Below are 14,495 nucleotides of genomic sequence, written 5' to 3' on the forward strand. Positions count from 1 at the left end.
TGCATGTGGGAAGGATAGGGATGAGAGGTTTAAGAACAAGCCCAAGGAAGAATCCAGCAAAGAAGGATAGGAAGTGTAAACTGCAATTTGGAAGAAAGTACTTGATCATATTCTTTCAATGAAACTTAAAGAGCAATGTATGGTATTGAAATATCTAAAGGCATAGTTAGACCTGGCACTCAGCATGTTCTGTCGATGTGAAGCATCAATCAACAAAACAATGCACAGTGTTATATCGCTAAGTCAGCAGAGTAAATGTCAAATGATATCACGTCAAAACGATGCAGTCTTTTGGTCAAACTGCACCCGAGTAATATTACAATTGAGAACACCGAGGCACAAGGGAGACTTTGAAGTTCCCCGCAGGCTGCTTTACAGAAGGCTGATCCTCAGTGCTGGACTTGAGTGCATAATCCAGGGTCTCCAGGGTTTCAGATTGATGGCGATGCTTGCTCATCATTAATGTGGGCAAGCTGCTCCAGCTGAATGGGAAACATACCACCTCCCATCTACATATTGGAAGGATATACACATCAAAAATTACCCTGTTTGGTCTCAACTTCCACGGCCATCAAGTTCTGAGACAGGCAGGTATGGAGACTTGAAACCAGAGCTTCTAGCCCGGAGTTAAGGACACTACACACTGCGCCAGAAGATCAACCAAGCTTGCACTCCTCATGCAGTACTAAGAAGGGACTGGGGTGCCTGAAAATTCAGTCCTTCCAAAGGGATTTTGAAGACTGCCCTCTCAGGTGGATGTAAAAGACTCCATTCCACCAACATTCCCTGTGGAGCCAATGGGAAATCTCCGTTCATGATGACTGGAATCGTGCTGATGCTTTTGTTGCTGTTGTACGGAGTTCAAAACAAAAATTAGAGAGCGCAGCTGCCCATTGTTTTAAAAACAACAGGGGAGTTCCCCACGTTGTCTTGGGAAATATTTATCCCTGAAACGACATCACCAACGCAGATAACCTCGTCATTATTAGATACCTGTTAGTGGGATGATGACCTGGACTATGTGGCTGCCATTTTCTTTTAAATTTGTTCATGGGATGTGAGCATCACTGGCCCAGGCCAGTATTTATTGCCCATCCCTAACTGCCCCTGAGGGCAATTAAATATCAACCATGTTGCTGTGGGGGTCTGGAGTCACGAGACCAGATAAGGATGACAGATTTCCTTCCCTAAAGGGCATTAGTGAGTCAAATGGATTTTTCCAACGATTGACAATGGATTCACGATCATCATAGGACTCTTAATTCCAGATTTTTATTGGGTTCAATTTCCGACATCTGTCATGGCTAGATTGTTACCTGTGTCCCCAGAACATTACCTGGGTTTCTGGATCAATAGGCCATCGCCTACCCTGTATACCTAACATTATAACATTGACTACACTTCCAAAGCTACATGATTGGCTGTGAGGTGTTTACAGGAATCCTAGGGTGATGAAACGTTCCACATGCACTGTTGCCAGTGTTCACTGCACTGGCATTTCATTGTCATCCACTTTCATAGGTATAAGATAAAAAGGCAGGTCTCGCGGTTAACAGCATGTCTTCAGACAATTGAACCAGCCCAGCTGAATTCTGATAAAGCAAATGTTAAATAACCATCAACAAGAAGATTTGAATTTTCTTGCCAATTGCTTCAATTCTGTTGAAACACACCTCCCTGATAAATGGATGCTGCTGTTTCTTACTCCACTTTGAGAGTAAGGTTAACATCATTTAGGTGTGATCTTTCAAAGGGGATAATTGGGTAATGGATCAAGCAAGGCCCAGAAGTGAGAATATTGGGAAGCCAACTCTCAGTTCGACTTTGAACAACATTCCGTTCCATGTATTGCCAGCAGAACCTGAAATTTGAAAGAACATTAATGAAGATATTCTGCTGAATAATGGACGCCATGGGCGGAATCTACCCAAAAGGGAACTTAATTGAGTGGGAGGCCAAAAATTCATGTTCTTAATATTGGGTTAAAGGCCCAGGAACATAGAAACAGGAGTAGGCCATTCAGCCCCTTGAGTCTGATAGCCATTCAATACCATCATGGCTGATCTTGGCCCAATTCTATATCCTTGCCTTTGGCCCATATCCCTTGATATCATTACTTAACAAAATTTTATCTGTCTCGATTTAATATAAAACAAGACCATGCATCAGCTGCCACTTGTGGAAGAGAGTTCCAAAGCTCTGCCTTTGTAAATATAAATGTTTCCTAACATCTCTCCTGAACAGTCTGGCCCTAATTCTCAGACTATGGTCCCTAGTCGCAGAACGCCCAACCAGTGGAACTAGTTCATCTTCATCGACCCTGTCTTTTTCTGTTAATGTCTTGGACTTCGATCAGATCATGCCTTTAACCTTATAGATTCTGGAGTAAACAGGCCTAATTTGTACAATCTCTTCATGCACAGTAGCTCAGTGATTAGCACTGCTGCCTCACAGCGCCAGGGGCCTGGGTTCAATTCTACCCTCAGGCGACTGCCTGTGTGGAGTTTGCACATTCTCCCCATGTCTGCGTGGGTTTCCTCCAGGTGTTCCAGTTTCCTCACACAGTCCAAAGATGTGCAGACTAAGTGGGTTGGCCATGCTAAATTGCCTGTAGTGTGTAGATTAGGTGGGTTTGGGCTATGGGTCTGGATGGAATGGTCTGAGGGTTGCTGTGGACTTGTCGGGCCGAAGGGCCTGTTTCTACATTGTAGGGTTTCTATGGATTCTAACTTAACCCCTGAAGTCCAGGTATCATCATTGTAAACCTACGTTGTACTCCCTTTAAGGCCAATCTAGCCATTCTAACGTGTGATGCCCAGATCTGCTCACAGCGCTCCAGGTGCGGTCTAACCAGGGATAGCAAGAACTGCAGATGCTGGAGTCAGTGTTATAACAAAGTGTGGAGCTGGAGGAACACAGCAGGTCAGACAGCATCAGAGGAGCAGGAAAGTTGGCGTTTCGGGCCGGGACCTAACCAGGGTTTTGTATAACTGCAGCATAAATTCTGCATCCTTGTACTCCTGTCCTCTAGATATAAAAGTCAGCATTGCTTTGGGATTAAGCCCTCAGAATCTTTCAGGAAGATTGTCCTTCCTGATTGTGATGGTCAGTAAATTCTTTTACATCCCACAGCTGAGGAAGAGGGCAATCAGATCAGGGTTCTGCAGGAAGGGTCTCCTCATCTTGATATGACTGCTTTTACCCAAGATGGGGACATCCTGATAAGGACCCAAAGGTCAGCTTGCCTTGAGCATGATCCCAAACCTCTCTTTCTTGCTATTTAGTCACAGATCCTTACTCCATTACACATCGTTTGACCAGCTCCACCTAGTAGCTACCCTGGATTTTGTGCATCTCGGGAAGAGAAGGAGAGGTTGAAAGATTTCCCAGTGCCAACCATACCAGCGACTCCTGGCCCGGGGTCAAGCAGCACCTGAAGAGCAGGCCCAGGGTCTTCAGCATTGTCAAGCAGTGTACAGAGAAAGGGTCTACTGAAGACACTGCAATTCCCTGCAAATGTGAGAATGCCAACGTCTCAGGCATTTTGGGCGCCCCCACACTGCCAGCTCCCGCTGGCAGATGGGTGGCTTTCGGGGAAATGCTTTGCAACTGAACTTCCTCACTGCCCACTCCTTTCAAACCATGACTGGCATCTCCCAGTCAGGAACCCACAAGTGCTGGCAGGTACCTTTCTCAGGAAAGTATATCCGCTTGTTCACCGTGGACCTAGAGAGGACAAGGCGCCTGCAGGCTTGGATTTGCAGCCATCACTGGTGCAAGGGGCCATTAACTGAGCCCATGTAGCATTCAGAGCTCCCTGGCCTCGTCCAATCAGCTTCCAGAACGGGAAGAGTTTACGTTCAGCTCATTTGTGAGCTCGGGCAACCGTTCCCACCCGGCTGGTGAGCTGGCTGTCCTGGGAGCTATCCTAGCATTCCCGTTCTGCACATCTCCCAGGTTCCTTGAACATTTCCCTCTCTCCCATCTCCACTCCATCTCCAAGGCTGACATGCAGAGCCCCTGAAGGCATGGCAAACAAGCCCTGTGCTGAGGGGTCACACGGATTCCAAAGAGAGCTGCAATGCTGCCTGTGCATCTATTTGAGCCATCGGTGAGCAGACACTGAAGACGGGCTTTTGTTAGCTGCACCAATCAGGTGCAGTACTGGCTGGACAGGACTGGGATTGGTCGCTGTGCCCTGCGCATACCAGTTCACCGACAAGGCAAGTAGTCCTCCATTGGTAGTGCTTGTTAAACAAGATGTATTTAGTCCATAGGAGGTTTCTGATGGACCTGATCTTGTTTGTGACAGTCCTCGCACACCTCAAGCCCCTCTCAGTTTCAGTTGGCACTGAGTAGAGAGGGCACTCATCCTGGCAGTCACCCGAGGGCACAGCTTCAGAGTGAAATTACAACCCTTTAGAACTGAGATGATGGTGGGGAATCTGCAGAAAGCATTGCTACAGAGGACTGCATTGCTCAAGTCATAGAGTCATAGTCATAGTGTCATACAGCATGGAAACAGAACTTTTAGTCCAATTTGTCCAGACATCCCAATCTGACCTAGTCCCATTTGCAAGCATTTGGTCATATTCCTCTAAACCGTCCCCATTCATATACCCATCCAGAAGCCGTAAGTCATTGAATGTATTTAAGACAGAGGTAGATTGGCTGTTGATTAGGAAGGGGATCTAGGGTCACAGGGAGAAGGTAGGAGAATGGGATTGAGAAACAGATCAGCCATGATTGAATGGTGGAGCAGACTCAATAGGCTGGATGGCCTAAATCTGTTCCTATATCTTATGGCCCTGTGGTTGAGTGCAGCAGGTCATTCAATCCCTTGCAACACCAGAGCCAAATTCTCCTGAGCCACCTTCTGTGGTGACCTCTGTCATTTGCCTGTGGGGATGCAGCCATCCTGCAGAAACCTTGCATCCCGTAGCTCCTTGGCACGTCCTGCAGGAGGACAGCAAGGGTGGCAATCCTGACGTGTGGAGCCACTTCCTGTCTGGCATCTGACATCTGCAGGGATGGGTAGCAGGGTGGGGGCTGGAAACCACTGAGGCTGAGGGATGCTCTTGGCTTCCAGAAGGTGAGGTGCTGCCCGTGTGTGTTTTACCAGTGCAGGGAAGTTGCACTCTGGAAGTCAGCATCCTGCTTCACAGCCTCCTGTCCATCTGCCTAAAAGATTTGCTGTGCAACGTACTCATGTACATTGAGAGGGCCAGCCTCGAGACATGACCAGCCCCAGCTATGAGTGGACAACCTCCGTTCAGACCCAGTTGCCACACTCCAATAATCTAGGCTCGACTCATCACAGTCAGTCATTGTGAGCCAATGTTAACAATCCTGACGTCTGAGTTTAGAATAGTTAGGTGGGAGTTCATTAAATCAATATTCATTCGATGTTTTAGAGCTCTAGGTAGTTTGAATGGACGGTGGGATTAGTAAGATCCTGAAACAGCAGGTAAATAATTTATGAAGGAAACTCTCAAAAAAAAAATCCCGTGGCTTTTATTAATTCCCCAAACAAGGACCAATATGCTATTACATATTCATTCTGTTTCTGGGCTCAGCCAAAATGCTCAGTTGAAGTTTTCTGTTAAATATCATTCATCTTGACTCCATGAAATCTTTTTGGGCAGAGTATGGTAGGGGACTCCCAGAGATGTGGGTTTTGGTGAGATTTGTGTAAGAAGTCCACTAAAGCCCATCCTAACACTGGGAACAAATCACAACACATTTTATGCATTTGCCAAACAACAAGGTAAGCTTCTTACTCAATGTGGTGAGGGACCAATTTAGATGGATTATAACTTGTTAAATGCTTTATTAATGACAGTATTTGTCTCATTGATATTCAGTTTCCTACCTTACCAAATAGGTCAACCTAGTAAGATGTCGCACATTTTTGACATAGAATCCCCACAGTCTGGAAACAGGCCATTCAGCCCATCAAATCCACACCAACCCTCCAAAGAGCATCCCACCAAGACCCGCCCTATCCTTGTAGCCTTGCATTTTGTGCAGCTAATCCACCTAGCATGTAGATCCCTGGACACTATGGACAATTTAGCATGGCTAATCCAGCTAACCTGCACATCTTTGGACTGTGGGAGAAAACCGGAGCACCCAGAGGAAACCCATGCAGACACAGGGAGAATGTGCAAACTCCACACAGACAGTCACCCGAGGGTGGAACGGAACCTGTGTCCCTAGTGCAATGAGGCAGCAGTGCTAACCACTGAGCCGCCATGGGAACATGAAGGGACTGGTGACTCTATCTGGTGACTCAAACTCACTGCTTGCTCCAAAGGACCTCCACATTGGACACTGGGCACCAACATCTCAGGCTATCCTCCCTGGGCACTGACCACACGCACACCACATCCACTCACATTGGCATCCAAATGTGCCAGCCTTTAAGCTTTCTCAAATCACATCTCGACCCACTTACAGGATGTTTCTATATTTCAACACCTTTAATCCAGAGGCTGATACTAGTGCTGTAGGAAAATGGGTTCAAATCCCACCACAGCAACTGGTGAAATTTAAGTTCAATTAACAAATAATCATAGAATTGAAAGTTAGTCTCATCAATCTGGAATTGTTGTAAAACCTTATCTGGCTCACTATTGTCCTTTAGGGAAAAAAATCTGCCATCCTTACCCACCTAGAAATGTGACTCCAGTTAGTGATGTGGTTGACTGTTGACCATCTTCTTAGGATGGACCACACACTCTGAACTGCCGATGACACCCATGTCCAATGTTCCCTCTTGGAGGGGCCATGTGTGCTGGTTGACGTGCAGATGCATTGACTTCAATTCTGGAGGTCACTAACCTCAGAGGTCCATCTGTTGAAGGGGTATCAATAGCCTAGTGATATTATCATTGGGTTATTAATCCAGAAACCTGGCTGATGTTCTGTACATCTGGGTTTAAATCCCACTATGGCAGACAGTGAAATTTGAATTTAATAAAAATTTGAGTCTAATGGTGACCGTGAAACCACAGTTCATTGTTTTGGGAAAAGCCCCATCTGGTTCACTGATGTCCTTTAGGGAAGGAAACTGCCATACTAATCTGGTCTGGCCTACATGTGACTCCAGACCCAATCTAGGGCGGCACAGTGGCTCAGTGGTTAGCACTGCTGTCTCACAGCACCAAGGACCCGGGTTCGATTCCACCCTTGGGAGACTGTCTGTGTGGAGTATGCACATTCTCCCCGTGTCTGCGTGGGCTTCTTCTGGGTGCTTCGGTTTCCTCCCACAGTCCAAAGATGTGCAGGCTAGGAGGAATGACTGTGCTAAATTGCCCATTGTGTTCAGGGATGCCTAGATTAGGTGGGTTATGGGAGATGGGTCTGGATGGGATGCTCTGAGGGTCGGTGTGGACTTGTTGGGCCAAAGGGCCTGTTTCCACACTGTAGGGATCTATGATCTACGATCTATGATTAGCAATGTGGTTGATTCCTTACTGCCTTCAGGGCAATTAGGGATGGGCAATCAATTCTTGCCTGCACAGAGGCAGAAACAATGTGAGGGAATGTAGCTCATATCTATGAAAGAGCTGAAGCAGTGTGAATAAGACACAATGAAGATGAGATACAAGAATAGACAGCAGTCAGACTGAATAAAAACACACAACTCCAGTATGAAACCAGACTAACGTCCATCCTGACTATGATGGTTGGTCAAAAAGGTCAGTTTCACGGAACATGTTGAAGGCGGAGAGGGAACAGTAGAGAGGTTTGAGGTCCAGGCAGCCATCCCATCAATGATGGAGAAATGAAAAATCAAGGATCTGTGAGAAGTTCGATTTGGAGGAGCTCATTGATCCTAGAGATACAGAGATTGGGGAGGATATGTGACAGGGGGATGCAGTGGCCGGATGCAGGGATTTGAATGCAAAAAAGTTTGAAATGACTGAAAAGTTGCAAGGAACATCGACTGACACATCCACTCAATCCCCTTCAGGGCACTGCTCTGGGAGAGGTGGCTGAATTTCCCTGAGTGGACTGAATTGTGGCTTTGATTGATGAACAACTGAAAGCTTTCCCTCAAGGGCAGTAGAACAGTTAATCTTCTGCTGAATCTTTGTGCACAGTGTTAGCTGTTCCCCTCAAGCACAGTGGTAAGGCTTGATGAATCACGATGGTCTAGACACACAGTTAGAGAAACTGTCTGACAAAAACAATTCTTAACAAGAGAGATTCACACCACGGACACACACAAAATGTAAGGGTCACTAATGAATTTATCCATATTCATTTATGTCAGTGGCTGGCACAGGGAAGTTGCTCAATGTTGGCTGTTTCACCAAGATCAGGGGGGCCAGCTCTGCACTGTAGCCAATATGAAGGCCAGGTACTCATTGTCTGGTACAATGTAAATTACTGCAAAATCTGCAAATTGCGGGGATGGATAGAAAGTGCTGAGAAACACTCAGCAGCTTGGGCTGCCTCTGTGAGTGGAAAACAAGAGTTAGCACTTCAGGTCAACAAACGATCACAATCTCAAAAATTTAATTCTCTCTGCGATCTACCGAGAGTTTCTCAGGTTTCTGCTTTTTCTTTTTCACTGCCTTGCCTTCATCAAAGCTCCGAATAGATCCCACGCAAAGCTACAATGCAAGAGGATTAGCCCCCAGTCTCAATGGTGTAAGGAATATGATCGTGGCACAGTGACAAATGTCACAGAGAAATCCAAAGGCCCAGAATGATGTACCAAGGATAGGCTGTACCAGACTTGTAGCTGGTGGGAAAAAAAACCCGACTATTACAACTGGATGATAAAATTAGGCTCAGTGATGATGTCCACACCAATCATCATTGATTGCACTTAAAGTCCTGTTGCCCTTTAGAGAGGGGAATCTGCCATGCTTACCTGGCATGCCCTATGTGTGACTCCAGACCCACAGCAATATGGTTGATTCTTAGCTGCTCCCTGAAATGGTTGACGCATCCATTCAGTTCAAGGGATGGGCAACAAGAGTTGGCATAATCAGTAATGCCCACGACAACATAAAGAAAAATCCATCGGAGTGGAAAGCCGTGTTCCCTCTGAATTGGAAGGCCATGGGGTCAAGTCACCACTCTTGAGACATGAACACAAAACCTGCGCTGACTCTCCCAGTCAGGGTTTCTGCAGCAAAGGTGCTGTCCATTCAAGTGAGGTGTTAAATGAAAGGTCTCTCTGCCATCATGTGTGAACACTTTAAAGGTGAGGTTACGCCTCTAACTGTTCTGGGCTGAGCAACCTGGCATTGGGAATGAGGTGATGGTTGGTATTTTTGGGGTGGAGGGGGAGCAGTGTTGAAAGCCAGCTGCCTGTCCTTACCTCCAGCATGCCGCTTCCCCTCCCACAACCCCAAAGCTCATCTTCGCACCTTTGGGTCCAGGGTTCCACAATGATCCTGGGCCAGGGGTGAATGCAGTGCCAACATCTGCCACCACTCTCTCATTGGTGCTGTAGCTGCCAGCCTCTGATTGGCCAAAGGCTCTCAGAGTTTTGCCAGCGGGGACCATATTGGCTGGGAAGGTCATTTGGTGGCCATGTGAATGTCTGAGGAGCACTTGATTCTTACCTCAAAGAACTGATGAGGGCTTCCCACTGGTTCTCTGACCCATGAGGTGAGATCGTAGTTTACCTGACAGAATTCCAGTCGTCATCATCATCATCAACCGAGGGAATTAAACTCTATTTGTTTGGTCGTTTTATGCAAAGAAGATGCTGCAGAGTGAGGTATAAGCATGTTTATCCCCTCCCGACGCTTCAACATAACCTTGGTTTCCCTGAACTGGATATAATTCAAGAATTTTAAAATGTTCAAGTGCAGAGGCTGAGATTGAATGGGTAATGTGTACAGCAGGGCATTCACAGTCCCAGGTGGGAGTGAACTGTCAGATCTTAGCCTTTCTATAAAAACTGCATTCAAACATATGCAGATAAGAGTGAATTCCCAAACAAAACAAGAAACAGTTGTAATTTTGCAGCTCCTTTCATGACCAAAACACTCCGACACCTCCAACCAAGAGACTTCACAGCCACTACTGTACTTTTGATGTGTGGTTACTGCTGTAACATAGGAATTTCAAGAGTCAACATACACATGGGGTGCAACTTCTATAAAGCACAATGCAAAAATGACCAGATAATGTACTCCAGCAGTGTTGTTTAAGGAATAAATTTTGCCCAAGACTCTACGAAAATAGTGCCCATTAGGTCTTTCACTGCCATCTTTGTCATTTTATATAAATGATTTGGATGTGAACATAGGAGGAATGGTTAGTAAGTTTACAGATGACACTAAAATTGGCGATGTAGTGGACAGTGAAGAAGGTTATCTCAGAGTACAATGGGATCTTGATCAGATGGACCAATGGGCCGAGGAGTGGTAGATGGAGTTTAATTTAAATAAATGTGAGGTGCTGCATTTTGGAAAAAAAATCAGAGCAGGACTTATATACTTAATGGTAAGGTCCTGGGGAATGTTGCTGAACACAGAGATCTTGAAGTGCAGGTTCGTAGTTCCTTGAAAGTGGAGTCGCAGATAAACAGGATAGTGAAGAAGGTGTTTGGTATGTATGCCTTTATTGGTCAGGGCATTGAGTATAGGAGTTGGGAGGTCATGTTGCATCTGTACAGAACATTGGTTTGGCCACTTTTGGAGTATTGCATGCAATTTTGGTCTTGCTCCTATATGAAGGATGTTGTGAAACTAGAAAGGGTTCAGAAAAGATTTACAAGGATGTTGCCAGGGTTGGAGGGTTTGAGCTATAGGGAGAGGCTGAATAGACTGGGGCTATTTTCACTGAAACTTCGAAGGCTGAGGCATTACCTTACAGAAGGTTTATAAAACCAGGAGGGGCATGGATAGGGTGAATAGACAAGGTATTTTCCCTGGGGTGGGGGAGTCCAAAAATAGAGGGCATAGGTTTAAGGTGAGAAGGGAAAATATAAAAGGGATCTGAGGGGCAACTTTTTCATCAGAGGGTGGTGTGTGTATGGAGTGAGCTGCCAGAGGAAGTGGTGGAGGCTGGTATAATTACGACATTTAAAAGGCATCTGGATGGGTACATGAATAGGAAGGGTTTAGAGCGATATGGGCTATATGTTGACAAATGGACCTAGATTTGTTTTGGATATCTGGTCAGCATGGACGAGCTGGACTGAAGGGTCTGTTTCTGTGCTGTTTATGTCTATATGACTATGACTCTCTGAGAGGACAGACAGGCTATGATTTAACATCTTTATCTAGGAGCCAGTTAAGGTCTTACCCAGGGCATACTGTGCTTTTGCAGGATTTGGCTGTATTCTACGGACCAGGAGTGAATTATTAACCTTTACCTGTGTATGAACTACATACTTACAGAGTTTGACACAAGACCCTCTCCTCGTCATTCATCTCACAGTCCCTCAGGATTGAGGGTGACTTGTTTTGATGGGATCTCAGACGACCGACAAATCCAACACCCCAATCTGCAGATTGCCGCACGTGAGGCAGCATGGTGTTCAAAGGGATGGGGAAAACAGGTGGTTTGCAGGCTTGTGTGGACCCTCCAACACTTCAACTCTGATCATTTCTGTTGAAATATCTCTGTGCGTTCCTGAATGTAACTTCTCCATTCTGCTCGGTCACAGTGGATCAGGAGTGTGAATAATCTACCTCTTCAGGGAGGCTTTGAGGAACATCACTAAAGAATTTCCACTGGGTTTCTCCCGTTCTGATTGAGTTCCGAGTTGAGGTTGCTTCAGGAGTCTAGTGTCAGATACGTGGGCAACATGTCCATTCCAGTGGATCTGTTTGTGAGTGATTAGGCGTCAATGTTGGACATGATTTATAGGTAAGATGTCTGGTAGCGTATGAAAGAGAATTATCCAGGTGAACTGCTGTTTTAGAGGTTGGAAACACATACAAGACATCTTACACAAATGGCAATGAATTGTTTCTTTACTCACGCACAAGATATGGTCGTTGCTGCCTGGGGCAGTATTTAGTACTGTTTGGCTTGTGGAGGTGGTGATAGTGAGCTGTCTTTGTGAGTCCATGTGTTGTAGGTTGACCCACAATGCCACTAGGGAGGGAATTTCAGGATTTTGTCCCAATGACAGTGAAGGAATGGCAATACATTTCCACATAAGGATGGTGAGTGGTTTGGAGGGGAACTGGCAGATGGCGATGTTCCCATGTGTCTTCTGCCTTTGTTGTTCTAGATGAAAGTAGTGGTGGGTTTTGAAGGTGCTGTCTAAGGAGCCTTGGTGAATTTGTTTGCTATGTCTTCAGCTGCCTGGTCCCTAAGTTTTAGACCTCCCTGTCTAACTCTCGCTGCCCCTCTTTCCTCTGTTTGGACACTTCCTAAAAAGCAGGGTATTAGAAATCCATCGTGTGTGGCTAAGTACATGTCAAACTTTTCGCAATAATTCTCTTGTAATGCACCGAGGGGTATTTTAAGCTAAAGCTCCATAAAAGAAAATGAGTTGTTATTGTTATTTTAGTCGTATCTTGGAGACCAAACAACTGCACAGTTGGGCTCCCAACCCATAGTCATTTATAGACTTGAGCAAACATTATCTTTTCAAATGTGAAAGTTACTCTCATAGCTTATCCCTGACTTTTCATTTCCTGTACTCTTTTTATTACAGAATCATCACAGTCTGCTAATGGTAGAGAATGTTATACAAGAATATTCAACATCAGTCTTATTATGAAACACTTATGGCCAGTAAGATGATCAAAAACCAGAAGCAGCAAGGACCAACAGCCTTTGTTTCAATTTTTATCTTGCTGTCCCAGGTGTGCCAGGAGCTGTTTTGCAATCAAGTCTGATTCTGCACGAGTACCAGGCTCCCACATCCATCTCGCTTATTTTAATTTGACATAATGTCCTGACACCTCAGCATTTGCTTATTAAAATGCATGAATTAATGCTTCCATCCATTGGGTTTTTGCACAGCTAGAGAGGCGAGAAACTGTTTCCTCCACAGCATATTTTCATCAGACCAATGTAGGTGCAGGTACAACAATTACAACAAGTGGTATTAAGGTTTCGTCTGTGTTGAGGTTAATTTGTTACACAGAGGCAGAGCCTGTGTACACATTGAGGTGCCCCACTGAAACCACCTCCTTTGCATAATATTGTAAGCGCTTAGGAATGGAGATGCAGAAGGAGGTGAGGCATCATGGGATACTAAATGAAATAGCTACAGAGATAATAGATGTACTCGGAAACATCTTCCAGGACTTTTTAGATTCAGGTAACATCTGAAAAGATAGAAAAGCTGGTAATTTAACCCTCCTGTTCAAAAAGGGAGGGAGATATTAAAAAAATGACTGTAGACCAGTTTGCATAATATTGGGAAAACCTTGTGATGATGTCATGAAACTACGCCTCACTGGGCATAAATACTACAGTGTCGGCAGAGTTAATCAGGTACGGTATGAGCAGGTAAGGAAAGGATAGTGAGATAGAGCATTCACAGCACGTGCGAAAGTAAGCTTCAAAGTGAGGAACCCATGCTAAGAAATATATAAAGAAGAATGTTTAATATTAGGCAGTATAAATAAGAGTTGTATACCAGAATACATGTGCTCCCCTCAGTTTTTTGCCATTTACTGGATACTTTTCTCTTGCATTTAACCTTCCAAAATGCATCACCTCACACTTGTCCGGATTAAACTCCATCTTTCTCCACCTAACTTTTCAACAGATCTATAACCTCCCGTAACCTTTGACGACATTCCTTGCTATCCATAGCTCTACCAATTTTCATGTCATCAGCAAACTTACTAATCAAACAATCTACATTTTCATCCAAATCATCTATACATATTACAAACAATAATAAGTATTGTTGATATTATTGACCATATTATTAAAATGCATGAATGAATGCTTCCATCCATTGAGTTTTTGCATGGCTAAAGAGGCGAGAAGCTTTCCTCCACAGCATATTTTCAACAGACCAACATAGGTGCAGGTACAACAATTACAACAAGTGATATTAAGGTTTCATCTGTGTTGAGAGGTCCTATCACTGATTCTTGGGGAGCACCACAGGTCGCAGATACCCAGTCAGAAAATCATCCCTCTGTCGTCTATGATCAAGCCAATTTTGAATCCAACTTAACAACTCACCATGGATCCCATGTGACTTAATCTTCTTGGCCAGCCTATCATGAGGGACCTTGTCAAACGCTTCAGTGAAGTCCCATGTAGGTAAACATCATGTACTTAGAGATATAGCACTTTCAAAGCAGGTTGGAGAAAGTGGGGAGGCGGACAGGAAGAGCAAAAAGGGAGGACCTGTGATAGGATGGAGGGTAGGAGAGATTAAATAGCAGAAGGGGATGACAGTCCAAAACCAAAGAGGAAGATGATGAGACTGAGAGTAAAAGATCAGTCTCGATGGGGTGTGAATGGTAAAAGATGAGTCTCGAGGGGGTGTGAATGGTAAAAGATGAGCCTCGAGGGGGTAGAATGGTAAAAGATGA

This window comes from Rhincodon typus, chromosome 38 (assembly GCF_021869965.1).
Source record: "Rhincodon typus isolate 14 chromosome 38, sRhiTyp1.1, whole genome shotgun sequence".
In the NCBI taxonomy this organism is placed as follows: domain Eukaryota; kingdom Metazoa; phylum Chordata; class Chondrichthyes; order Orectolobiformes; family Rhincodontidae; genus Rhincodon; species Rhincodon typus.